The sequence below is a fragment of the Mus caroli genome, chromosome 19, assembly GCF_900094665.2.
Source record: "Mus caroli chromosome 19, CAROLI_EIJ_v1.1, whole genome shotgun sequence".
Classification (NCBI taxonomy): Eukaryota; Metazoa; Chordata; class Mammalia; order Rodentia; family Muridae; genus Mus; species Mus caroli.
Genome location: NC_034588.1, coordinates 18,441,042 through 18,467,075, shown reverse-complemented (window position 1 = coordinate 18,467,075; position 26,034 = coordinate 18,441,042). Strand labels below are relative to the sequence as shown.

Here is a 26,034-nt window from a genome sequence, read left to right as displayed (position 1 = left end):
GAATGATCAGAAACACCAGGTAAGTCATATCACCTCACAGGAATGTCATCTTTTCAGCACACAATAATTTAAAACATGATTTTTTTTAATCAATTGGTGAACTGTTAAGAGGAGACTCTATATAACCTCAATGTCTATGTATTATCTTTGACTGACACAAGAATCATACGATCACAATTGTTCCAAGAGAATATAACTATTAGCACTTTGGTTCTACCATAAAAAACTTTATTAGTCATAATAATGCAACTACGTTCATTGACTATCAACTTTTGCCAGTTAACTTGTTTTTTATTTTTTTGTTTTTTATTTTTGTTTTTGTTTTTTGGTCTTTCTGTATTTTGTCTTTTTTTTTTTTCCAGAGCAGAGGACCAAACCCAGGGCCTTGCGCTTACTAGGCAAGCACTCTACCACTGAGCTAAATCCCCAACCCCAACTATCAACTTTCAATATATCCAAGTGCTAACCATGGAGGAAATGCTTAAGAGCAGAGTATGAGGTCCTGCAGCTTTGATGATCTTTAAACTCTAACTGATAGATCTGGGGAGATGAGAGTCAGGTAGAAGGGGGCGAGATAGGAAGGTACAACTATCTCAATTTTTCAAAAATGGAAGGTCAAAGAATCTGACCAAAAGCTTAAATATTGCCAAAAAGTGGCCCTGCTGGGAGATGCAGAAGAGATTTTTTTTTTTTTTGTCAAAACAAAGCAAAGGAAGATGATATAATTCAATCCACACTGTAAATAAAAATACAAAGTCTAAATAGACTATAGGCCCTTTATGTGAAAATAATATTAAAAAGTTCATATTCTGTATAGAAACTGATTTTATAAAAATCAATTACTGTTATTGTACAGACTGGTTTGTGTCAACTTGACACAAGCTGGAGTTATCAAAGAGAAAGGAGCTTCAGGGGAGGAAATGCCTCCATGAGATCCAGCTGTAAGGCATTTTCTCAATTAGTGATCAAGTGGGGAGGTCCCCTTGTGGGTGGGACCATCTCTGGGTTGGTAATTTTGGGTTCTATAAGAAAGCAGGCTGAGCAAGCCAGGGGAAGCAAGCCAGACAGAAACATCCTCCATGGCCTCTGCATCAGCTCCTGCTTGAGTTCCAGTCCTGACTTCCTTAGGTGATCAACAGCAATGTGGAAGTGTAAGCTGAATAAATCCTTTTCTCCCCAACTTGCTTCTTGGTCATGACGCAAACATCATGCAATAGAAATCCTGACTAAGACAGTTATTTTTTTAGTATGCTGAACATCAAGAAGCACTGGCCTTAGCTAGGTGTGGTGGCTCAGTCCTGTAATCTCAAAATTTTGAAGGATGAGGCAGGAGGGTCATGAATTCAAGGTCAGACTAGGTTACAAACCATGGTACTGTCTTAAAAACAAACAAAGAAAAAGAAACAGTGTTCTTAAAATTAAAACTGTGAATTTGGTTATAATAAAGTTAAGAGCATTAAAAATGAAATAGCAAAACAGTATACCACAGATCTGAAGGCATTTGAAATATACATCCCATTAGCTATTTGTACAATCAACAAATCCCTTGTATCTAGACTATTGAAGAACGCATGAAACTCAATAAAAAAAAAAGTAATGCCCAATGGAGAAAATAGATAAATGGACTCACCAGCTACAAACAGACAAACAGGGCATGTTGGGCTGGAGAGTTGATAAGTGGCTAAGAGCTCTGTTTGCTCCTCCAGAGGACCCAGGTTTGATTCTCAGTGCTTATATATAAGTTAACATCTGTCTGTAATTCTAATTTCAGGGGACAAAATTCTGGCTTCTAAAAGCATCTAACTTATACATGGTGTACAGACATGCATATATGCAGGCATATATGGGTGTTTTACCCATACAGATAAAAAAATGACCACAACAGCAAAGCCACACACACCCCAAACAAAAACACAAGGCCAGACAATGTTAAATTTGTAAACAAATGTGATAAAAGGCTTAACATTATTACTTGACAGAGAAATGAACATTAAAATTGCAAAAAGTGCCTGAAATTAAATATGCACCAAAATGCTAGGAGTTGCCAAGGGCTTGGGGTGCCAGCCCCCTCATCCCCTGACCTGCCCCTGTATGCTGCTAGTGGGAATGGAAACTGGCTTAACCAATTTGGAAAGCAATTTGACATATCTGCTAAAAATAAAGATAATCTGTTTTAAATAATAAAGATTCTTTCCAGGTTTAGTCAAGTATAAGAAACCTTTTAACTTCATTCGAAATAGACTCAAGAATAAGCAAAACACTCATTGGTGGGAAAAGAGGAATACATTGTGGTGTGTTTCTGTAGTTTCTTTTCTATGTAGCAATGAGCACAGCTTATAGAGAGAAATGCTACAATACAAATGAACCTCACAAATCTAATGCCAAGCTAAGAAAAGTCCAGTGCATGGGCTGGGAAGATGGCTTGGTAATGGCTTAGTGGTGGGTGCAAGCACCTGCCACAGAATCCTGAGGACTTGAGGTCAATCCCTGGAGGGAACAGACTCCCATGTCTGAGGAGTAACTCTTGAGCTTGCTCTCTCTCTCTCTCTCTCTCTCTCTCTCTTTCACACACACACACACACACACACACACACACACACACACACACACATTCAAATTAAAAGGAATCAATTTAAAAAGTTTGATACCCCAAATAGTTCCCACTTCAATTTATGAAACATTTAGAAGCAAAATCACGACGCAGAGCAATACATTCTTAAATGGCAAAGATATAAAGAAAAGCAAGGAAGAGACTCTACAGCAGTGGAGCTCATAGTTAAGGAGAAGGCAGTAGGTGATGTGTTAAAAGACATGGGAAGGGACTTCTTAGGCTGAAGCACCTCTTCAGGATCTGATCCAGGTTTTGGGGGGTCAGGATCAGGTGTTTTTAGGCTCTTGGCCTCTTATTCAAAGACATGGAAATAAGGAGTCAAAAAAAAATTGCAAAGTAGCAGGGAGTAGCTTCATTTAAAAGCAAGGTGAATAAACAGTACAGATTGAAAAGAAACAGAACCCATGGGATCCGTGGGTCCTGTGAGTAAGAAACAGCCAAAGGCCCAGATGATTGTCCGGGGATTCTTTTTGTGAGGACCAAGAGCAGGAGTTTGGTTTTTAAAGGGTGTTGTAAGGGCGATTCTCTGTTTTAATCGATAGGTTAGGTCACATACATTGTTCCCTGCTATGATGCCCTTTCCCATATTTCGTCTGAGTTTAACCACATGCATGTCTAATTACACACAGGCACAAGGTGGTAATAGAGGGCTTACCCTCAGAATTTACTGGAGGACACAGTTGTGTTATTATTCATGGACCCGAGCCAGTTCAGAATGGGTTAGCTTTGCTTTGCTTTGCTTTCTCTGTCTTCTTTCTTTCTTTCTTTCTTTCTTTCTTTCTTTCTTTCTTTCTTTTTTTCTTTCTTTCTTTCTTTCTTTTTTTCTTCCCTCCTTTCCCTCTCTCTCTCTCTCCCTTCCTTCCTTCCTTCCTTCCTTCCTTCCTTCCTTCCTTCCTTCCTTTAACTAGATACAAAGAAACTATATTTGAACAGATATTGTTTAACACTTACATGTTGCATGTAGCTTTTCACTATAGCCTTAGATCCTGGATAGGGCCACACTACCAGCCCCCACCCAGTGTCCCTTGAATCCATGGATAAAGACATGGATTCAAGACAACACATAGTTGTTCATTTTCAACTTGCCTTCTTGGCACAATTGTTGGGCACTATTATCTCCCACCTGGAAGATAGTAATGTGCCCTTATCATTACTCTTAGCTCTGTACCTCCCACCTGCCCTAACCTTAGTTGATTAGTTGAATCTAGGCCCTGTTACACATCTCTAAATGCCCTCCTCTAGGAGTGGCCATGATCCATCGCTACTCCAGAGAACTCACATGGCTGCTTGATTCTTCTCTCTTCAAAGCATGGCAAACCACTGTCTCTGTCTCCCTTTTCCTCCAGGGACCCAGAAGTCCCCACTTGTACCTTTTACCCCATAATTGGCCCGTGGCAATTTCTTTACTGAAAGATCGAGAACTGTGGGGCAGTGGATCATGAAAGGAAGTCTGGTCCTTGGTGGAACTAAAAGCTTGAAAGTTTGGGGTTGAAAGGCGTGGACACTGTTTTAGGTGTTCCTATTAAGGAGAACAAGTATTTAAACAAAGCCTGAAAACTTTTGGGTTAAGGGTTTCAGGTGTGCTTTTCTTTTGAATTCTCAGCACCTGCTGGGCCTAGGTGTAGGTGGGGAGGGGCCTGTTCTGCCTTGCCAGGGTTGTTTTTTAGCAGGCAGGTCCCATGTTTTTCCTGTTTGTTTCTTCTTGCCTGGTATATCCTAAAAGTAGAGTGAAAGGAAAAGAAGCATAGAGGCTTGGTAGCACAGTATCCACAGGACCAGAAGGGAATGAGAGGCAGCACCTATAGCCGCGTTGTCTGTGTCTCTAGCTGCAGTAGCTGCAGTGGGCTGGATGGTGAGAACAGGCAAGTGCTTGTCTGCCCACTTTTTGGCCCGTAGGGGACCTTGGTCTGGGCTCCGGTTGGCAGGCAAGGGAAGACAGAGAGCTCTGGGCAGGCATTGTCATCTGAAATGCAGTTCAATAGTTGTGTAGTAGCCCTTGCTGAGGGACTGGGCTCGGGGTAGAGAGTGGAGGCCAGTTACCACAGTTGCACAGTGAGTTAAGTCTAAAATAACATCTGGAGAATGTAGCTAAGAGTCAAAGGGGAAAGTGGGGGGTGGGGTGGCCAGGAACACATGGGGAGACACACATACACACATACACAGAGAGGGGGGGGGGAGAGAGAAAGGATGAGAGGAAGGCCTAGGTCTTTTGAACTAGGTCATGGGTTACTTGCAGCCCTTGAGTAATATGGAGTTCCGATGTGGGTCTCTGTGGGTCACCAGCTGGGGGTACGCTTCAGTTGGGTTTGCCCTACATTAGGCACCAGTTGTTGGGTTGTGGACCTGAGTTCTCTCTGCCATAGAACATGGCTGCTTAGGGAGGTGGGACGTGGGGAGTTTGACTGTGCTTATTCCACTTTGCTGCCAGGATGGGTGCTCCAGGGGTGGGAAAGCACAGACTGTGACATGCGAAGGCCAGAGCTGGCTCTGGGGTCCCCAGGCCTTCAACAAAGCCTGGGCCCTGGGGTTCTCAGGTTTTTGGACATCCAGGCTCCCCTGGGAGTTGTAGAAGAGCTGAGAATGGAGTTGGGGGCCTGTGGGCTGTGCCTAGCCCAGAGTTGGAGGTGGTGGAGAGGAGCTCTGACTAGCCCTACAGTAATTGTCCTTGGCTTGACAGACCTTCTACAGGAGACTAGGCTATGGCTCTGTAGGATCCCTATGGTAGATCCCAATTTAGAGAGACCGTCTGTGGTTCCAAACTGTTTATTGTCATGGTGGAAAATAGATGTGTAAAACCATACCCCACTTCTCAGGGTGAGCCTGAGATTAAATGCCTTTTGCAGGGAGGATTTTCTGGGAAGGGAATCTTATTGGCCATGCCCTCTGGGCCTCTAGGTACCTCATTCGCAAGGAGATCTCTGTCTTGAGTTTACATGACCACAGGCTACGTCTCTTTTCCTATTGTCTCTGTCTGAGATGTTAAGGATATCTTATCTATGTGTGGAGGTTTGGAGGCATTGCCCTCTGTGCGGGGCTGTGGTTTCATATAGGCGGCTCATACTGGGACTCGGTGAAGCTCCTACTGTCCCTTTAGGGTCTCCGTGGCTTCAAGCTTTTAGCTCAATTGAGAACCAGGCTTCCTCTCACTGTCCCCTACTCCACATCTGAAACCCTTAACTCCAAATATTTTAGACTTTTAAAAAATGCTTCTCCCTAACAGGAATACCTAAAACAATGTTCATGCCTTTCAACCCCAAATTTTCAAGCTTTTAGCTCAACAGAGGCCCAGGCTTCCTCTTACAGTCCATTGCCCCACAAAGAACCAATTGGGGAACAGGACCTTAGCGTCAAAACCATCCTGACATATATATATATATATATGTTTTTTTGAGACAGGATTTCTCTGTGTAGCCCTGGCTGTCCTGGAACTCACTCTAAAGACCAGGCTGGCCTCGAACTCAGAAATCCACCTGCCTCCCGAGTGCTGGGATTAAAGGCGTGCACTACCATGCCCATCCCGACATTTATATTTTTAAGATTTATTTTATTTTAATTTATGTGTATGCATGTGTGTCTATGTGGAGGTATGTGCCCATGAATATGGTTGCCTGTGGAAGCCATAGTAGTACAACAGAATTACAGATGCTTGTGGGCAGCCATATGCAGAGTGCTGGGAAACAAGAGTAGCACATGCTCAGAATAACCAGTCGGCCTCTTCATCCCCTAAATGTAATTGGTGTTAGAGGCAAAGAAACTTTACACTGTTGTTCAGAGTCACATATATATAATGGAGATTGAGGTGGGGGTTGCCTCTGATATAACACTGTTCCATAGAGGTTTGTCTTGTTTAGATTTTTTTTTTTTTGCCAGCTTCACAAACAAGCTAGAGGCATTTAGAACCTCAGTTGAGCAAAGCCCTGCATCAAACTGCCTGTACACAAGTCTGTGGCAGCATTTTCTTGACTGATGGTTGACATGGGAGAGGCCAGGTCACTGGGAGCAGTGCTGTTCCTGGGCAGATGGTCTTAGGTGATATAAAAAAGGACTTTAGGCAAACCATGGGAGCACTCCAGTAAAAGACATTCCTCTGTGGTTCTACTTCAGTGTCAGTCTCAATATTACAATCCTGCTTGAATTCCTGCTCAGTGATGGGCCTGAGGGTTGTAAGGTAAAGTATATTCTGTCCATTCTAAGCTGCTTTTGGTCATAGTGTTTATCACAGCAATAGAAATCAAGTCAAGAAGAGTATATGTGCTTAGTACATATAGATAAAGGGGCTAGGCTTCTTAGAGCATTAGTAGAAGAGATGATGTATTTGTAACTAAAACCAAATAGGATTTCAGGCTGTAGTCTCTCCTATGCTTGCCTGCCTCATTTGTTAGGGAAGCTGAAGGTGGAAAGTAATCCTTCTTGGAACTGCTTTATCCTGAGTGAGTAGGGCAGAAAAAGTCTCTCCTATTCTGTCCCTAAAGCTGTTATATTTCCTGGGGCCCTATTGGAGACGATCCATAAACTTTCTCAGCTTGCTCATTCAGGGTTGACAGATGTCTCCCTTTGCCATGATCACATGCTGGTCTTTTTCTCTTCCAGATGGCAGCTGTTGTTGAAGGACTGTTTGGAAATTGACCTGTTGGTTCTGAAAAACAAAAACAAAAATAAAAACAAAAACACTGCTACCATGGTAAGGAGTGCTGACAGTGTCCAACTTGTCCAGCCTGGACAAAAAGTCTGATGTCCAGATTAGCAACTGCATCAGTCCCTTGGAGGGATTGCTGATCTGCCCTTGGACTTCTCCAGACTTATGGATTAAAAACAGCATTCCTCCTGGAAACATATGCAAGTTCCCTCTCCTTCTGCAGTGAGTAGGTCTCAGGCTCTCCTATTTTGGAGGACTGCTAGATTAGTTGATACTAATTTGGGGCTACCTTCTTCATGGTCCTAGAAGCTTCTTTTCACCATTGTTTTTGCAAATACAGATTCCCCCTCCCCAGTACCCCCACTCCCAGATACCAAGATATCTTCCTCAAGCAAGCTACTCAGATCCATTATCTATGAACTCAGAGGTGCTGCTTTCCTATGAGTATGGATGTTTTGTGTGTTGGGAGGAGCAAGAAGACATTTTCCCAGGCCACAGAAATATTTGCTGTTACATAGTTATCTGAAATGTGATAATATTAAAAAGAATGATTGACTATAAATCTAGTAGAGGTTATATGAATCAGGCAGCTTGGGTCAGAAGTGTAAGATGGAAGGGAAGGTCCTCTCAGGAGCTGCATGTGACCAATGATTTTAAGGCCAATAAGCAGAGTTTCAGGTAGCAAGTTGGGTACACTCTCTCAGGTTGAGCTTTATAGGGTCACTCCTTATACTGACAAATTGGTATCAGGCCAAGGGGAAATTCAAGGTCATTTGGGATAGATTTGATTGTCTAGACTTTGAAAATAACTGTTCTACTTCTTCATCCTAGGACAAACTATCTGCTACCACCCCGGGTCCATTATTCTATATCTAATCTCTGTTGTTCTATGGACTGTAACTTGGTTATTATTGATAATAATAATAATTAATTAATAGCCACTAATAAACAAATACATACCATATTTGTCTTTCTGGGCCTGGAATACCTCACTCAGAACGATTTTTTTTCTAGTTCCATTCATTTACCTGTGTATTTCATAATGTAATTTTTAAATGGCTGAGTCATTATGTAAATATACACATTTTAATTGTCCATCCATCTACTGACAATCATCTGGTCTGTTTCCAGTTTCTGGCCATTATGAAACAAGCATCAAAGAACATGGTTGAGCAAGTGTCCCTATGGTAGGATGAAGCATCCTTTGGGTATATGCCCAAGAATGGTATAGCTAGATCTTGAGATCGATCTATTCCCATTTTCCTGCGGAATTGCCATACTGATTTCCATAGCAGCTGTACAAGTTTACACTCCTATTAGCAATGGATGAGTGTTGCTCGTATTGCACATCCATCCTCTACAGCATGAGCTGTCTCTTGAACTTAGCCATTCAGACAGGTGGGAGAGGAAATCTCAAGGTCGTTTCGATTTGCATTCACGGACACAAGTGCTTCTCACCTATCTGAATTTTGCCTTTTGAGAATTCTGTTTAGATCTGTACCTCATTTTTATACTTGGGTTATTTGTATTCTCGATATCCAGTTTTTGCAGTTTATAATATACTTTGGTGGATATTAGCCTTCTAACAGATGAGTAGTTGGTATAAAAAATCTTTCTCCTTCTTTAGGCTGCTGCTTTGCCTGAATGATGGTGTTCTTTGCCACATGGAAGCTTTTCAGTTTCATGAGATCCCATGGCTTCATTGTTGATCTTAGTACCTGTGCTAACAGTGCTCTGTTCAGAAGACCTTTTCTGTGCTCATGATTTCAAGGGTATTCCTCATTTTCTCTTCAGTGTTCAGGTTTTATCAGTTCAACATATCTGGTTTTATACTGAAATATTGAATCCATCCGGCATTGAGATTTGTGCATGGTGATAAGTATAGATCTATTTTCACTCTTTCTTATGCAGATATCCAATCTGATGGGCACCACTTGTTGAAGACGTTTTGTAAGTGTGTATTTTGGCTTCTTTATAAAAATCAGGTGTCCATAGGTGTGTGGATTTATGAATGGCTCTTTGATTTGATTCCACTGGTTGACGTATCTACATTTGGGCCAATGCCATGTTGTTTTTATTAGTATAGCTCTATATTACAACTTGCAATTGGGTCTAGTAATATTTCTACAATTCTTTTATTAGTCAAGATTGTTTGAGCTATCCTGTTTTTTTTGTTGTTGTTTGTTTGTTTGTTGTTGCTGCTTTGCACATGCGCACATGCACGTGAGTATGAGTTTGAATGTATGTATGTGCTGCCTTGTGAAGCTCAAAATTGTCCTTTCCAGATCTGTAAAGAATTGTGTTGGAATTTTGATTGGGATAGCATTTAATCTGTACATTGATTTTGGTTAGATGGTCAATTTTACTATATCAATCCTACTGATCTATAAGCATGAGAAATCTTTCCTTCTTTTGATATTTTCTTCATTTTCTTTTTTTTTATGTTCTTTTTTTTTGATTTTTAATATTTTTATTACATATTTTCCTCAATTACATTTCCAATGCTATCCCAAAAGTCCCCCATAGCGCTCCCCACTTTCCTACCCACCCATTCCCATTCTTTTGGCCCTGGCATTCCCCTATATTGGGGCATATAAAGTTTGCAAGTCCAATGGGCCTCTCTTTCCANTGATGGCCGACTAGGCCATCTTTCGATACATATGCAGCTAGAGACAAGAGCTCCGGGGTTCTGGTTAGTACATCATGTTGTTCCAACAATAGGGTTGCAGATCCCTTTAGCTCCTTGGGTACTTTCTCTAGCTTCTCCATTGGGAGCCCTGTGATACATCCAATAGCTGACTGTGAACATCCACTCCTGTGTTTGCTAGGCCCCGGCATCGTCTCACAAGAGACAGCTATATTTGGGTCCTTTCAGCAAAATCTTGCTAGTGTATGCAATGGTGTCAGCGTTTAGAAGCTGGTTATGGGATGGATCCCTGGATACGGCAGTCTCTAAATGGTCCATCCTTTCATCACAGCTCCAAACTTTGTCTCTGTAACTCCTTCCCTGGGTGTTTTGTTCCCAATTCTNAGAAGGNGCACAGTGTCCACACTTTGGTCTTCATTCTTCTTGAGTTTCATGCGTTTANCAAATTGTATCTTANATCTTGGGTATCCTAAGTTTTGGGCTAATATCCACTTATCAGTGAATACATATTGTGTGAGTTCTTTTGTGATTGTGTTACTTCACTCACGATGATGCCCTCCAGGTCCATCCATTTGGCTAGGAATTTCATAAATTCATTTTCTTTCTTCAATGTCTTAAGACTTTTATTACAAGTCTCATTTGCTTGGCTAGAGTTAGCCTAAGATAGTTTACATTATTTGATGCTATTGCAAAAGGTGTTGTTTCCCTGATATCTTTCTCAGTCCATTTGTCATTTATCTATGGAAAGATACTAAGTTTTGTGAGTTAATTTTGTATCTAACTACTGTGCAGAAAGTGTTTATCAGCAGTAGGAGTTCCCTGGGAATTTTTAGGGTCTCTTGTGTATACTGTCATCTACACTTGTGCACATATCATCTACAAATAAAGATATTTGACTTCTTCTTTTCCAATTTATATTCCCTTGATCCCCTTCAGTTGTCTTATTGTTCTACCTAAGATCTCAAATCTTATATTTAAGATGTATGGAGAAAACAGACAGTCTTGTCTTGTTTCTGACTTTAGTGGAATTGTTTTGAGTTTCTCTCTAAAGTTGATGTTGGCTCTGGCCTTGTCAACTACCTTTATTATGTTTAGGTATGTCCCTTGTATTCCTAATCTCTCCAGGACTTTTATCATGAAGGGGTGTTGGATTTTGTCAAAAGCCTTTTCTGCATCAAATGAAATAATCCTGTGGTTTTTCTCTTTCCATTTGTTTATATGGTGTATTACATCTATTATGCTTTTATGGCATCTGGGCATCTAGGCATCTGGGTTTGGAAAGTTTGTAATTTTAGGTGCTAATTTCTGGTCTTGTTCTTGTTGGGTGAGTCTTTGTTCCTTAGTTTCTGTGGACTTCTTTGTTTCTTAGGAAAGTATGGTGGCTGTGTGTTTTCTGGTAAGAAATTCTTTTGGGATCCTGATAGATGTAGCTATAGGGGATTTCTGGGTCAAAATGTATTTCCGGGTGTTAGGAGTTGACACGGGGGAATGTGCTGGTGAGAGAGTGATGCAGGAGGGAGGAAGGCAGGGTGTTCCACCAGGATCTACTTAGTCACTGGGGAATTGGGGCAGAGAAGTCACAGCAGGTAGTCTGATTCAGAGCAGGGGGTGAGATTGGGGGATTGTGTGTGAGGTGAGAAGCAAGAGTGGAGATCTGAAATGTGCCTGCTGGAGTTGGGGACTGGGGTAATAGAGTGAGTGGAGAGGAAGATTAAAGTTAAAGATCTCTGTGACACACTGAAGATGGGACAAGGGAGGAGGGGGTGGGGTGCAGCCTGTAGCTTGCTACAGGGATGGAGGATTTGGAGTAGAGGAGGGCCACCTGAGCATCTGCAGTTAATCTACCTGCTTCCCTGGCCAGAGTGGCCTGCAGGTTTCCTGGGGAGTGCCTGCTGGAGCTGGGGACTGGGATAAAGGGATGAGTAGAGGATGGAAGTTCAGAGGGGGAAGTCTATGTGATCCACTGGGTATGGGGCTGCGAGGAGGAGGAGGAGGAGGAGGAGGAAGAAGGGGAGGAGGAGGAGGAGGAGGCTGCAGCAGACCATCTGCTACAGGGCTGGGGTAAGACTGATGAGACTGGGGTAAAGATCCACAGTTGGCCTATCTGATTTGCTGGCCTGAGTTTTGGAAGCTGAATTTTAATAAAAGGACAAAGCAAAAACTGTTTAGAAAAATGATCAAGGTTGGTGTTAGTTTGCAGTCATCATAGTCAGGCAAAATGACTGTGGATGAGTTTTTGAAGAATAGTGATAGATTTTCAGTAGGCTCACAACAGTATTTCATTGTTGGTTGATTCTGCAGTCAGTGGGATGGACTTAGCCCTAGAAAGATGAACCCAGTTGTCTACTTCAATGAACTTTCCCATCAGGTTGGCCAGAAGGACAGTGTAGGGTCCCTTTAATTTTGGAATAAGTGGGTCTGATAGGGATCCTCCTTTCAAGATTTTATTAGTACTCATTCCTAGGTGTTGGTCTTGAGATCAGTGTGGCTATGACTTGGAGCTGAGAAGCCTGAATGTCAACTTTCCTTTATTCATCCACCACTCCTTTCCTTTTTCCCCCAGTAAGTACCTGTACTGGTTTTGTGTGTCAACTTGACACAAGCTGGAGTTATCACTGAGAAAGGAGCCTCCCTTGAGGAAATGCCTCCATGAGAGATCCAGCTGTAAGGCATTTTCTCAATTAGTGACCAAGGGTGGGAGGGCCCATTGTGGGTGGTACCAACCCTGAGCTGAGTTCTATAGGAAAACAAGCTGAGCAAGCCAGGACAAGCAAGCCAGTAAGTAACATCCCTCCATGGCTTCTGCATCAGCTCTTGCTTCTTGACCTGCTTGAGTTCCAGTCCTGACTTCCTTAAGTGATGAACAGCAATGTGGAAGTGTAAGCTGAATAAATTCTTTCCTCCCCAACTTGCTTCTTGCTCAGGATGTTTGTGCAGGAATAGACACCCTCTTTTCTAGTATATCTTGGTTCTAATTCCTGGTTGAGAGGAAGCCCAGGGCATGAAGCAGCGAGGGTGGCAACATGTCATGCACTTCATCTCCTCTTCATTGTTTCTGTTTTGTAAACTCACTGAGTCTAATTAGTGCTTCCAACTAGAACACTGGCTGGTCTTGTTGGTTTGATCTTGTGTGGACAACCATGAGTGCAGTGGAATGGCTTCTATTTGATCTTCTATACTAGTAACAGTTGTGGGCCCAAGGGATGATTTCTTTGCCAACTGGAATAAAATTGAGTAAATCTCCCATTTGTCTGTAAGGTGATTCTGCTTACCCACAATGCTTGAAGTTACCAGGGCTCCTCAAAAGTGACAGTGATGTTTCTGGTGGGAACAATGAGGATCTCCCTTATCTTTTCCAAGATGTGGCATTCAGTTCTTCAAGCCAGAGGTCTGACCCAGTTTCATGGCAGAAGTGATGACGGACCACTGGACAACCATCACAGGGAGGTTTGCTTTAGGACAGGTCTATGTGTTAGGTGTATTCTTAATATGTGACCCATTTCAGAAGCCAAAAGGAAGTTTCAACTGTAAAGTTTTAAATAAAAAAGAATTGTAAGACAATTATCTAAATAACAAAAGTAACTAATAAAATAGCATCAATATTATATTTACTAAAAACTGAAAAATATAGAAAAGTCATGTAATGAGCTCCAAATCTCTTCAGCCACTGGAAGTTAACATCTAAATTGATATTCATAAATAAGACCCAAGCCACACTATCAAAGTGCTGTTCTCTAGGCTATAATTGCCTTCCTTCTACCCTCCTCCCCCACTTCACCCCTACCCCCCATTTTTTGAGATAGAGTCTCATATAGCTCAAAATAAATTGGGACTAGCATCAATCCTCCTGCCTAAACCTCTTAAATACTATAATAATAAGCTTGTACCATCATGTCTGGCTCAAATTAAGCACATTTAAAGCACCCTAACAAACCACATGAAAATTTTTCAAGAAGGGAAGTTATCTATTTTTTAATGGCTAGTCTGCTTTTACTCTTTTTCTTTCTTTCTTTCTTTCTTCCTTCCTTCCTTCCTTCCTTCCTTCCTTCCTTCCTTCCTTCCTTCCTTTCTTTCTTTCTTTCTTTCTTTTAAAGAAAATGCTCTGAAAAAGGCGTGCAGGTTTTCATTCCAGAGTACTAAGTAACAACGACAACAGCAGCAGCAGCAGGAACAAGAACAAGAACAAGAAGGAGATTTAAGCTGTTAAGGTAGTGCATGTCTGTGCCTTCAGCATTGAGAACCATGAGTCAGGAGCATCACAGCAAGTTCAAGGTTAGCCTGGGCTACAGATATAGTTCCAGGTAGGTTTGTAATACATGGTAGATCCTGTCTACCCCCCACCCCCATAACTGCTTTAGAAATGGTCATGGTATTGAATGCTGTTGGTAAAGCTGTGCTGGTCACTGAAGATAGTTCTATGGGTATTTATAACTACTGATTTATATAATCACATGATAAAACATATTAAATGGGCCAATTTAGTGTTAAAAAGAGTTGTAACTTTTGATTTTGAAATTGAGGCTCTACCATGTTAAAATAACTGCTGAAGCTAGAAGGGATTAAAGTCAAAAATCTAATAATAAAGCTGTGTGTGTGTGTGTGTGTGTGTGTGTATGTGTGAATGCTTGTGCTTGTTTGTGTGTGTAGGTGTGTGTTTGAGTGTTTTGTGTGTATATGTGTGCAAGTGTGTGTATGTTGTATGTATGAGTGTGTTGTATGGGTTTGTGTGTATCTATTTGAGTGTGTGTGTGCATTTGTGTGTATCTATGTATGAGTGTGACAGACTTTTACTGCATGTAGCCTAGGTTAGTATTAAACTGGCCATTCTTCTGTCTGCCTATACTTCTTGAGTCCTTGGATTATAGGCATATACCATTACACCAAATTAAAATCATAAATATTTATAAAGGAAGGAATAAGTTTCATTTTAATTCAACTTAGTAGTTCTTTTTACTTTCTAGCTAACACAGGAAAAATAAACACAACTTTCCCCCAGGGAATGTGTTATTTATGCCAAGGCAGTTAAAGAGCACATCAATTAATTATTCTTGTAAATCCAAGCAGTTTAGTCTCTGTGCACTGTTAAGCTTGTGTTTGAAGGAATGTGTGTTGAGACATCTGGAATCTTTGCCTTAAGAGTTTGAAACTATTTTGGTCTCATTTCCATCTACTGTTCCTTGTCCATCTGCTCACCCAGTGTACTTTTGAGTGTGGCTAAGAAGAAGAATAAAGGTACCCATGTGTCCCTCTCACTTCTGGCAAATGACCTTGTTACTGATCCTTTTCTTTGGCCTTGTGACCTCCCCTCTGTTCCTGGTCACACTTTGAGTGAGGCATATTTCTGAAGAACAGGAAGCCTTCATTATATCTTCCTCCCCAAGAAGGCTGCATTTCAGGAATGAGATTAAGTAAACAGTTATAGGTATAAGGACAACCAATCTGTTCTAAAAACGGGTTTGGCAAAAAACCAATAGTGTCAGGCACCCAAGCTTAGCCTATGTGTCCTCTGACATCAGCTCCAAGTCCCTACTGTGACCCTGTTTATAATCTCATGTGGCAATGTTCTTGGTAAATAGTTTAGCTAGGAAAAGAACAGGCTGAACTTGGTTGGCAAAGATACACCTTATGTATGCTGGGGGGATAGTTGGCAAGTCTTGAGCAATCTCTTAGATGCCCGTGTGTGCACAACTCAGGCTTAACGTGACACACACTGACTCATCTCCTCAGAGGCTGTTTTTCTCTCTTATAGAGCTGGCAGCCAGCCCCAATCTCAGAAATGGGAGATTTCTTGAACTAATTTGGACAAGTAGGCTGTGTTTTTTAGACCACAAAGCAGTAACACTCTGTCCAGACAGAACTGCCAATTATCCTTGAACTTCTCTATTAAAAAAAAAAAGCCAGATCTTTCTATTAGTCTGTTTTACATAGAAGCCTGAGCTAAGCATCTCTTCGTCTTTTCTAAAGCAGAAAGGAGTTATTAAAAGAATGACCTAATTATATTGATATGGTTGTCTTTTTAAAGAAATACTATAGTTGAAATTAATTTTGGAAAATTTGCCTTGGGTTTGTATATAACCTGGACAATGTAAACTTTGGGATTAAATTTTAGATTGTAGGACAAGACAGTATGGACTGGGTTGTTCATTTCCCCGTGTTGTAGTTTTCTAAGCTGCTGAGGGAGAAGGAAAGCAGTTACTTTTCTCATATAGGAGCACAAAACATGGTGGATGCTCTGGGGACACACATTAGCTCAGGCATGTTCATCTATGTGCAAGGCTGAGGCAAACCATGATTCAACGGGGTTCTTTATAAACGTCTATGTTTTGTGGCTATCTCATTTCCCTATGCTGAGAACCCATAGATTTAAAAGAAAGAGAAGGGTGTTTTTTTTTTTTTTTTTGGTCATTTATACCCAGCTAACCAGAAAAAAAAATAATCTAGATTTTGTAAAATAAATAAATAAATAAATAAGTAAAATCCTATTTTCTGTTTCCTTTCTCCTTCACTATTTCCGTTCTTCCCTTTCTCTCTCCTTTCTTTCTTTTTTCTCCACTTCCCATCTTGAATTTGTACATGGGAGGCATACATGCTACCCTCAACTTTATCCCTAGGCCCAGGCCTCCATTGTGGTTTTTTGTTTGTTTGTTTGCTTGATTGTTTTTTGATGTGAAATGGCAGACTCCTCTGAGACTGACCTGAGAGAATAGAGATAGAATGACCAGTAGGTGAATGACAAACAGTGAGGGAGAGAGATTTTTAACATTTCATGAGAATCTTTAAATAGATCAACTACATAAGTAAGTAAGTAAGTAAACATAAGCAATCAAGACTAGGTTCTACCTTGGGTGGGGGAACCTGTCCTGTCTCTTTGGGGAAGTCTCTTAAATTTGCCCCATGCTGTCATGTCTGTCACCAAAGGTCACATGTAGTGTCAACCTAGGAGCCTAACTGTGCATTATGCACTGGGAACTCACAGTGAGTAAGAAACATTTTTCTAGCCAAGGTTTTCACCTCCCATGGGGAGAGAAAAATATCCAAATAATCACAGTGCTGCAAGATAAGTGTTAGATTTAAAGTAGACACATTTTCTCTGGTTATAATGCCTGGGGTGTTTGAGATTGAAGCTGGAACAACTGTGTTTGGTCTTGAAGACTGAGAAGAGGCTGGGGAGGGGGCATAACTTCAACAGGCACAGAGAAGAAGTGGCAGCAGTTTACAAAGAACATTTCAGAATAACAGAGTGTTTGAAAGTTAGACAAACTCTTGGTTAATAGCCCCACAGGGTGAATGATTTGGGATGTATTACTTAGACCCTCTGAATCAGAGTTTCTGTCTCTGTAATGCAGGACATCATTATACATCTTGAGAATTGTTGAAAGAACAAAATGATGAGTGTAAAGGGCTTGGAGCAGTATGGGGGCAGAACAGGAGTTCATCAGATGGCCACTGGGACTCCACAGGGACATGTATAGCTGTTGCTTTGAGATGGTGTATTGTTCAGAATACCACGGTTTGTACTGAGAGTGGTAATGTAATTCATCATTTTAAGTATGAATAAATCAACTTCCCACTTTACAGATAATAAGCCCTTTTGTGTATGCATGTGCATGTGAGTACGCATGCATGCATGCTTATGTGTGTGTGTGTGTGTGTGTAGGAGGGGTGCAGTTTAAAACAGGGACATTCTGAATTCTAGGCAATCTACTCTGAGGCACAACCCAGCACTGTTAAACCATCTTGATAAATCATCTGTAAAATGGAAATAACACCTCCTTGCAGAGCTGTTTTGAGGATAGAGTTAATTTCCAACATAGTTCTAGTAGTGGTACATAATACACAATAATTGTTATAACTGATAATAATACAGCACTTCTGGGAGCCAGCACTTATATGTAATGCTCTTACCCTTGTATTGAAGTTGTTTGCTTATTTGTTTGTTTTGGGATAGTATCTCATGTACTATGAGATACTTATAGCCAGGGACGATCTTGAATCCCCAATCTTCCTGCCTCTACCCTTCAAATGCTAGATTACAGATGTATGTCATCATGTCAGGCATTGTTCACAGGCCACAGGCAGATCATACTTTTGAATACATAATATCTTTATTTAAAGATAGTGCATGATATTAATGACTATGTCTTTTGTGTGAATTGGAATGCAGAAGTTATCCAAGCATGTTATGTCATTTTTTGTTGTTTTTCTTTTTAAATTTTTTTCACTTATTTATCGGCAGAACCCCAATCACCTAGTAGATTTTTAAAGGATTAGTTGTTCCACGAATTAATAGGTGTGTCTCTACTTGCTTGTTTTTTTCTATTGGAGTTAAGCAATTTTAGGCACTGAAAGAGTGGTTTGAAAACTGTGTTCTTGGGTGATTTGAACAATGTAGTACAGATAAATGTGTGTGGCTTCAGCTGGTGGAAGACATCATGCTCTCCTAAATCCTGCCTACTGGGTGCAGTCGTCCACACTGTAATTATAATATGACTACTTACTATATTTATGATTTTGTATTATGATATCGTTAATAAGCATTATCTTCTAGGTCATCTGAATGTTGCAGCAGGTGTGAGGGTTGGAGAGATGGCTCATTGGGGAAGAGCATTTGTTAAGTTCCCCGCACCCATATAGTGGTTCACAACTATCCATAACTCCAGTTTCAAGGTCTCAGATGCCCTCTTCTGACATCCAGAGGCACTAGGGACAAAGATGGTGTGCATACATAAGGGATAAAAATAAATCTAAAACGATGATGATGACGGCGATGATGATAAAGCCATGTCTAGAACAATTCTGAGTTTACCTCATACTTTTCTTCTTAGAACTTTACTTGGATGCCACAAGTGTCAGAAAGATCCAGTCTTTTTATTTATTTATTTATTTATTTATTTATTTATTTATTTATTTATTACAAGAATCCTCTATAACTTTTCTCCTTCACCCAGTTGCAGCACAGTTCTGTAAGGTCCTATTTCCACTATGCTATCTTATTACAGTTCTAAGCATTGGTGATTACGGAGCTAGTTACATGTGTGGTGACTTAAGAGTTTAAAAGTACCACTACAAGCCTGCTTTAAAACTGGTGGAGTGAGAAGACTGGGGAGCTGGCTTAGTGGGTAAAGGTGCTTGCAGCTCAAGTGTAAAGATCAAAGTTCAAATCCCCAAAACTCATGTAAAAGCCAGGTGGGAAGCATGGACATCTGCCATTCAACTAGTACCACAGGAAGATGGGAGATACGGATAGAAGAATCTGCAGAAGTTCATAGGCTATCTAGATGGGCCTATGCAGTACAAAAACAACAGAGAGGTCCCATCTCAAAGAAGTGCATAGTGAAGACATATACCCATGGTTGTCCTCTGATCTCTACATACATGCTGTAGTACCGATGCTCGTATTAGGCATAGTGATGCCAGAGACAGAAGAACTACCACAGGTTCGAGGTAAACCTGGGCTATAGAGTGATTGATGCTCAGCTTCAAAAAATTCAAGTACAAATATATAGTAAGTTTGACCCAAGCCTGAATTATATAGCAAGACCATATTCAAACAACAACAAACAACAACAAAACCAAACAAACAAAAATCCCACCCAAGCCAATGAGCTTTTCAAAGATTCAATCAGTACCTCGTAAGCACATATCCATAAACAATGCTTCATATGGCCCATAATTTTTCATCGTTCATTTGTAAAATACCATGTGGTTAATTCACTTGATTAAAGAATTCAGCAAAAAATATTCTTAATGTTCACTGGCTTATTTTTTTTAAAGTTGTGCATTTATTGATGTACAGTTAAATATTAAGTCTGTTACATAAAAACTGAATGTTCTTTTCTTCCATCTGGAGTAAATTGTAAGCAACTTTTGTTCCAGATTGCTCTCTTTTTTCTTTATTTTACATATAAAATGAAATTTATGGGGAGTTTTTCACTCAGAATTATATCATGGACATTTAAAAAATACACACACACATACACACACACACACACACACATCACATCACATTATTTCTGAAATCAAGAAAAGTCAGTGTGCCCAGTGCTTGGCAATCTTTGGAAAGGTTACTTTTCACATTCAATGGCTGTCTAATTGAGTATTTTTCAAAATTAGTTCTGATTGTGGTAATTGGTCAAGGGGGGAGAAAAAGAATTCAAAGAAGGCTTATTTTTCAGGACACTTTTATTTAAAACCATCTTTTTAAAGAACAGAAGGTACATGCAGTGATCGAATTATTTTAGCACAGTGGGTTGAAAACAAAACAAAACAAAAAGGTTGTTTAAAATCCTTATTTATGCCGAACCAAACAAGAAGCAGTGAAAAACCCTTGAGGTAAGTCACAGCACAAAACTCAACAGCAGCTGGCCTCCCTGGAGCAGAGACTCCATGCCTGACAGGACCTGATAATAGTCTCCTCTTACTATTTGAAAACCGGGACAACTAACTTCAAATTTCCACAGTTCAGTTTCCCATCTTCTTTAACTCTTCCCGTCTACTAGAATGTAAGCCCCGGCTTAAAAATCTCTGCAGTGGGGCCAGTGAGATGCCCGGCAGGCAGAGGACTACAGGTGGCCAAGCCTGAGGACCTGTGACTGGTTCTTGGCACTTACATGGTGGGAGGAGAGAGGCAACTCTTGCATGTTGTTCTCTGACCATATGTATGATGGCATGTGTGCACCAACGCACATACATAAGCAAGCATCAACAAATAAATGCAACAAAAGTTTAAACTATCTGAAACAACGTATGCTTCTTTTAGCAGCTGTTTGGTAAAAGTTGAGTATGGTATAGATGTGTGTGTGTGTGTGTAGGCACCTAAGTGCAGGTGCCCACAGAGGCCAGAGGGGTTGGAGCCCCAGAGCTGGCATTAAAGTTGTGAACTGCCCAACATGGGTGCTGAGAACCAAAGTAGATTCTCAGCAAGACCTGTAATGACTTCTTACTCCTGAGTCATCTTTAGGATACTTGATTTTTAATTTATTGAAAATGGTCAATGAAAGAGTTCTAAGGTTACTGCGATGGTCAGTCTTTGCCAACTTGATTAGATTTGGAATCCAAACTAAGAAACCTGTGAGAGGATTTCCTGGAAGGCAAACGGAAGTTGTGGGAAGCCTTCACTCACAGTGGTCAGCACCTTTGAGGTTCCACTATAAATGGATCTGAGGGAAACCCAGTGCTGTTTTTGTCTTGTCTTCCTTCATTCCTTACTTGTGAATGTATTTACTCTGTTGCTTGGAGGCTTTGTTTCTTGTCTGATGTCAGAGCTTATCTTCTTTACTCTTCCCAAATGGGGTAAAGGCCAGTGTTTCTCTAGCAATCATCCATTGCCAGATTGGGATTCCAGAGGCATCCAGTCTCATTTAACTGAGCAGTTATTGAGTTCTCAGCCTTTCCAGTGTGTAGATAGCCACTGTTGGACTACTCAGCCCATATTCTGTAAGCCTACATTGTGATGTGTATATATATATACATATACATACATATACATATATATGTGTGTGTGTGTGTGTGTGTATCACTTATATATGCATATACTGGTTCTGTTCCTCTAGATAGCCTTCATTAATACACTTAACTAAGTCAAAAGAAAATATATACAGTACATATACATACCTTTAAAAATTCATGCAATGAACTCAGTACATTTCGTCTTGCGATATTAAAATCTGAATTGGGCTATCCTGTTTACCATTCCCTTTCACGTTTTGCTATTGGGAGTAGACAGTCAATAGTCCCCCTTCAGACTGCTCAAGCATTCAGGTGTGGTCGTGTTCTCTGCTGATAGGAATGTATGTGAAGCTCTCTGGGTACTCAATCCAGAAGGAACCCTGTCAAGCCATTTTATACACATGGGTGATTTTTATAGAGCTGCAACATGTTCTTGTTTCTACATTTCTAACCCTGGAAAACATTTTTGATAATTCCCTTAAATGTTTTTGTAAAGGGTTCTATTTTAGATCTGAGAGAATTTGCCAGACTGGATGGTGAGGTTGTCTCTTTATAAAAGGCATTAGTCGCAGATCATGAAGTATTTGTTTGCACAGAGAAAAATACATATATTCATAGCAAAATATCCAAGTCTACAGATATACAACACTAGCAAACAGCCTCTGGCACCTGGGAGATTACCATAGAAAATGACTGTAGCGGTGAAATACGTGTGTGAATTACTTTCCTAGGTTGGGGTGGATTAGTCTTTTATTTAAAGAAATGAAAAAAGAAGTGGTTGTATGAGCTTCCACTAGGCCATTCCTATACTCAACTATTGATCTGAGCTCTAGCCATACCTGAGAAGGAGAGAATTGTTTCTTGTTGGACTGAGGGAGAAATGAGAAAGGGAGGCTTAGTTCGTTAAAGCAGTGAGCCAAACTTTAACCTGGGCATCATAAGACAGGATGCAGGTGCTTGCTCTTAACCACTGTGTGGCTTTAGGTTAGTTGTCAGCCTTTCTTGGTACCAGTTCACCTACTCATGAAATGAAGATGCAAGCTAAGGGAGAGTGAAAGATGGGAACTAACTTGGTTGATGTGCTGGGTAGTTTTTTGTCAACTTGACATGAACTAGAGTTATCTGGGAAGAGAGGCCCTCACCTGAAGAAAGTTCTCTATGAGGCTGGCCTAATACACAAATCTATGGGGCATTTTCTTAATGACTGTTAAGGGTCCATCTCATGGGGCAGTACCACCCTTGAGCAGGTGGTCCTGGGTTATATACAAAAGCAAGCAAGCAAACAAACAAACTGAGCAAGACGTGAGGAGCAAGGGGCTGAACAGTGTCTCTCCATGGCTTTTGCTTCAGTTCCTGCCCTGACTTCCTTTCTGATGAATTGTAAGATGAAATAAAGTCTTTCTTCACCAAGTTTGTTTTGGTCATGGTGTTTTTATCACAGCAATAGGAAGCAACCTGGGGGAGGGAAGGGGGGATATTTCTATCTTGTTGATAAGGATGGATTGGAGTATAGTAATGGAGAAAGAACACTTTTAAAAGGAGTGCATATTGAACATTTGGAAAACAGAATGGGAGAATATCTTTACCACATATCAGAATGAAGGATCATAGCTATACCACATAAAGAGCTTCAAAAAGAAAGTAAAACTATGGGACAAATGGGTTATTAAAATGAGCAGACAGTTCTCAAGATTAAAAACACAAAAGCCAATAAGTATTTTTTTAAAGTATCCAATATCCTTAATTACCAAGCACATGCAAATTAAAACTACTTCAGGATACATGTCATCCTAATCAGAATGGTTTTATTAAGAAAAAAGGCAAGAGCAAATGCTGGCACTGTTGTGGGGAAAAAGAGACTCTTTGTTTTTGTTTTGCTTTTTTGTTTTTTTGTTTTTGTTTTTGTTTTTGTTTTTTGTTTTGTTTTTTCCCAGACAAGGTTTCTCTGTGTAGCCCTGGCTGTCCTGGAACTCACTCTGTAGACCAGGCTATTCTTGAACTCAGAAATCCACCTGCTTCTGCCTCCCATGTGCTGGGATTAAAGGTGTGCGCCACCACTGCCCGGCCTAAGAGACTCTTTCTCACTGGTGGCAGAGTGGAAAGTAGCACCGCCACTGTGAAAATCAATGCAAAGGTTCATGAAAAGTTAAAGATGGAACTACCACAGGACCACGCTGCACCACTCTAGGGTTTATACTGTAAGAATTCCATATCCTATCACAGAGAAACCTTCACATTCATGTTTATTGCTACATTATTCACAATATCAAGAAAGTGGAGCCAGACTAGCTGCTCATCGGCAGACAGATGGATAATACAAATATAATAAATATACATAATTTCTATGTGGTAAATAAATAGAATTTTACTCAACTGTAGAGAAGAAAAGGGAATTATGAAACTTGTAGGAAAACAGATATAAATTGGAAAGGTGACTCAAAGTCAGACAAAAATTATATATTCTCTTTCTGTGTGTGAATCCTAGCTTATCAAATTTAAATGTATTCAGATATAGCCAGTTGAGTGTAAATATAGGTTTAAAACTAGAAAGAAAGCCATAACAGAGGAGAGAGGTGAGAAGTAGAGAGGAGACTAAGACACATGACACTGAAGGAGAGTTAGAGGGACGTAGACAATCATTAGTCACTTTTCCATTGTTTTTTATTATTAGATATTTTCTTTATTTACATTTCAAATGTTATCCCTTTTCCTGTTTTCCCCTCCGAAAGCTCCCCACCCTCTTCCCACTCCCCCTGCTCACCAATCCACCCACTCCTGCTTCCTGGTCCTGGCATTTCCCTATACTGGGGCATCAAGCCTTTACATTGTTTTATTGTAAGAAAATTGTATAACAAAGCAATTAATAGAAGGGAGGGTTTATTTGAGCTTATGGTTTCAGAGAGATAAGAGTCCATTACCATCACAGTGGGAAATGTGACAGCAGGCGGGCATGGCTCCTGGAGCAGTAGCTGAGAGAACATCCTGGGCTATAACTAAAGCAAAAAGAACAAACTGGTAACAGTGTATGGCTTTAGAAACCTCAAAGCATGCCCCCAGTGACAGACTTCCTCCAACAAAGTCACATCTAATTCTATATAAACAGTAGCACCAACTGTTGACTAAGTCATCAAATGCTCTAAACTGTTGTGAACATCACATTCAAACTATCACAAGGAAAGCAAAAGAAGTCTCCCTTAGACAGAAGACATTGAAGATGGGAATCTGAACTGGACCAGTAAGGGAAAGGGGAGGATTCAGGAGTCCTATAAAACATCCAAGCCAGGGCCTGTTTAGCTGAATTACAGCTACGGAGCTCCTTCCTCCCCAAAGCAATAGAGAAGCAACTTTGTCTTTCTCTGGTGCTTGACTTTCTGTCTTCCCTGAGTGTCTAGTTCTTTGTCCATATCATAGAATGAGCTTGGCAAACCACTAGGTGACTTCCAGTATCCACAGAACGACGTGAAAGTGGGAAGAAGGCTTTAAGGTGTGAAAAGGCACAAGTGAAAGGAGGACAGGAAAATTAAAAATGCAAATTTTGTTCAAAAATATGCCATAATAAAATCTAATACTATGTGTTTTAATTTTAAAAATTAAACAAAAATAAATGGATAAAAGGATATTCTATATACTTGATATCATTTAATGATTTATTCACTAATTGGTAATGAAAATATGACACATTTACACAATGGAATTCTCTTCAGTACTGAAGAAAGTAAAATTATGAAACTTGCAGGAAAAATGGATAGAACTGAAAAATATTACCCTGAGTGAGGTAACCTAGGGTCAGAAAAACAAACATACTTTCCTTTTCATATGCAGAGTTTATATTCAAAGTTTTAAATGTCTGTGTCTAAGTTGGAGTGTTTGCAGATTCCAGGAACCCACAAAAGCAGTCATGAGGTGGGCGAAGTAGAGGACCAAAGGGAGGGGTTGCCATGGAAATAAAGGGGAAGAATACCATGGGTGGAAAGATTTAACTGAGGACAGATTCATGTTGGGGGAGGGGACAGAGTCAACTAAGACTAAGGATGTATGGAAAAGACATGTAGGAATATAATACTTTATAAGTTAATAAAACTATATTTTTTCTTTTTTAATGGAGTTATCTTTCGTGAATGGATAATCTTGTCCCCATAATTTACAGGTTATTGAGTCCACATTCTTGTGCCAAGTAAGAAATACCTCCCTATAAGTTAACTGCCAGAGAATTGGCTTCTCAAAAACAACACAGGTTACTGCCGTTGTTCTTGGTTGTCCGTTAGAAATGGATTGTAAGACACTCCTGGTGAAGAAAGCACATATTCTCATTAAAGACTAGCAAACTGAGCTGAACTTCCTACCTGCTGATTCATGTTCATAGTTCCAGAAGGTACCATCCAAGCTGTAGGGGGAGAGAAGTCATCAAAGATCTAATCCAGATGTGAACCCTGTACACTACAATACATGCTGGCCAAGATACTGATGTAGTGGTATGACTATTCCTGGTGTAACCAACTACTTTGTGATTGGACCCGAGACCATTAGAGAGAATGCAAACCTGGTCAAAAGGCTATGACTAGGAAAGCTGTGGGCCATACGAGGACATCTACTACTGATGTTATGCTAAAGGGAAATATAGGTAAGTTGCTTTCTGACTGATGTTGCACTCAGCCTTGGGTTACAAGATTTTTTTTGGCAGTTGTTGATAGT

General features: G+C 40.4%; 1 long non-coding RNA gene across 1 annotated transcript; it reads right to left on the bottom strand.

Annotated features, from left to right (window-relative positions):
* Positions 1-6,987: 6,987 nt before the first annotated feature.
* LOC110286095 lies at positions 6,988-25,729 on the bottom strand. The gene is made up of 3 exons (XR_002377112.1): positions 25,686-25,729; positions 13,167-13,419; positions 6,988-7,247 (listed from the first exon to the last, which is right to left on the bottom strand). It is a non-coding gene; the product is annotated as an uncharacterized LOC110286095 (long non-coding RNA).
* Positions 25,730-26,034: the final 305 nt, after the last annotated feature.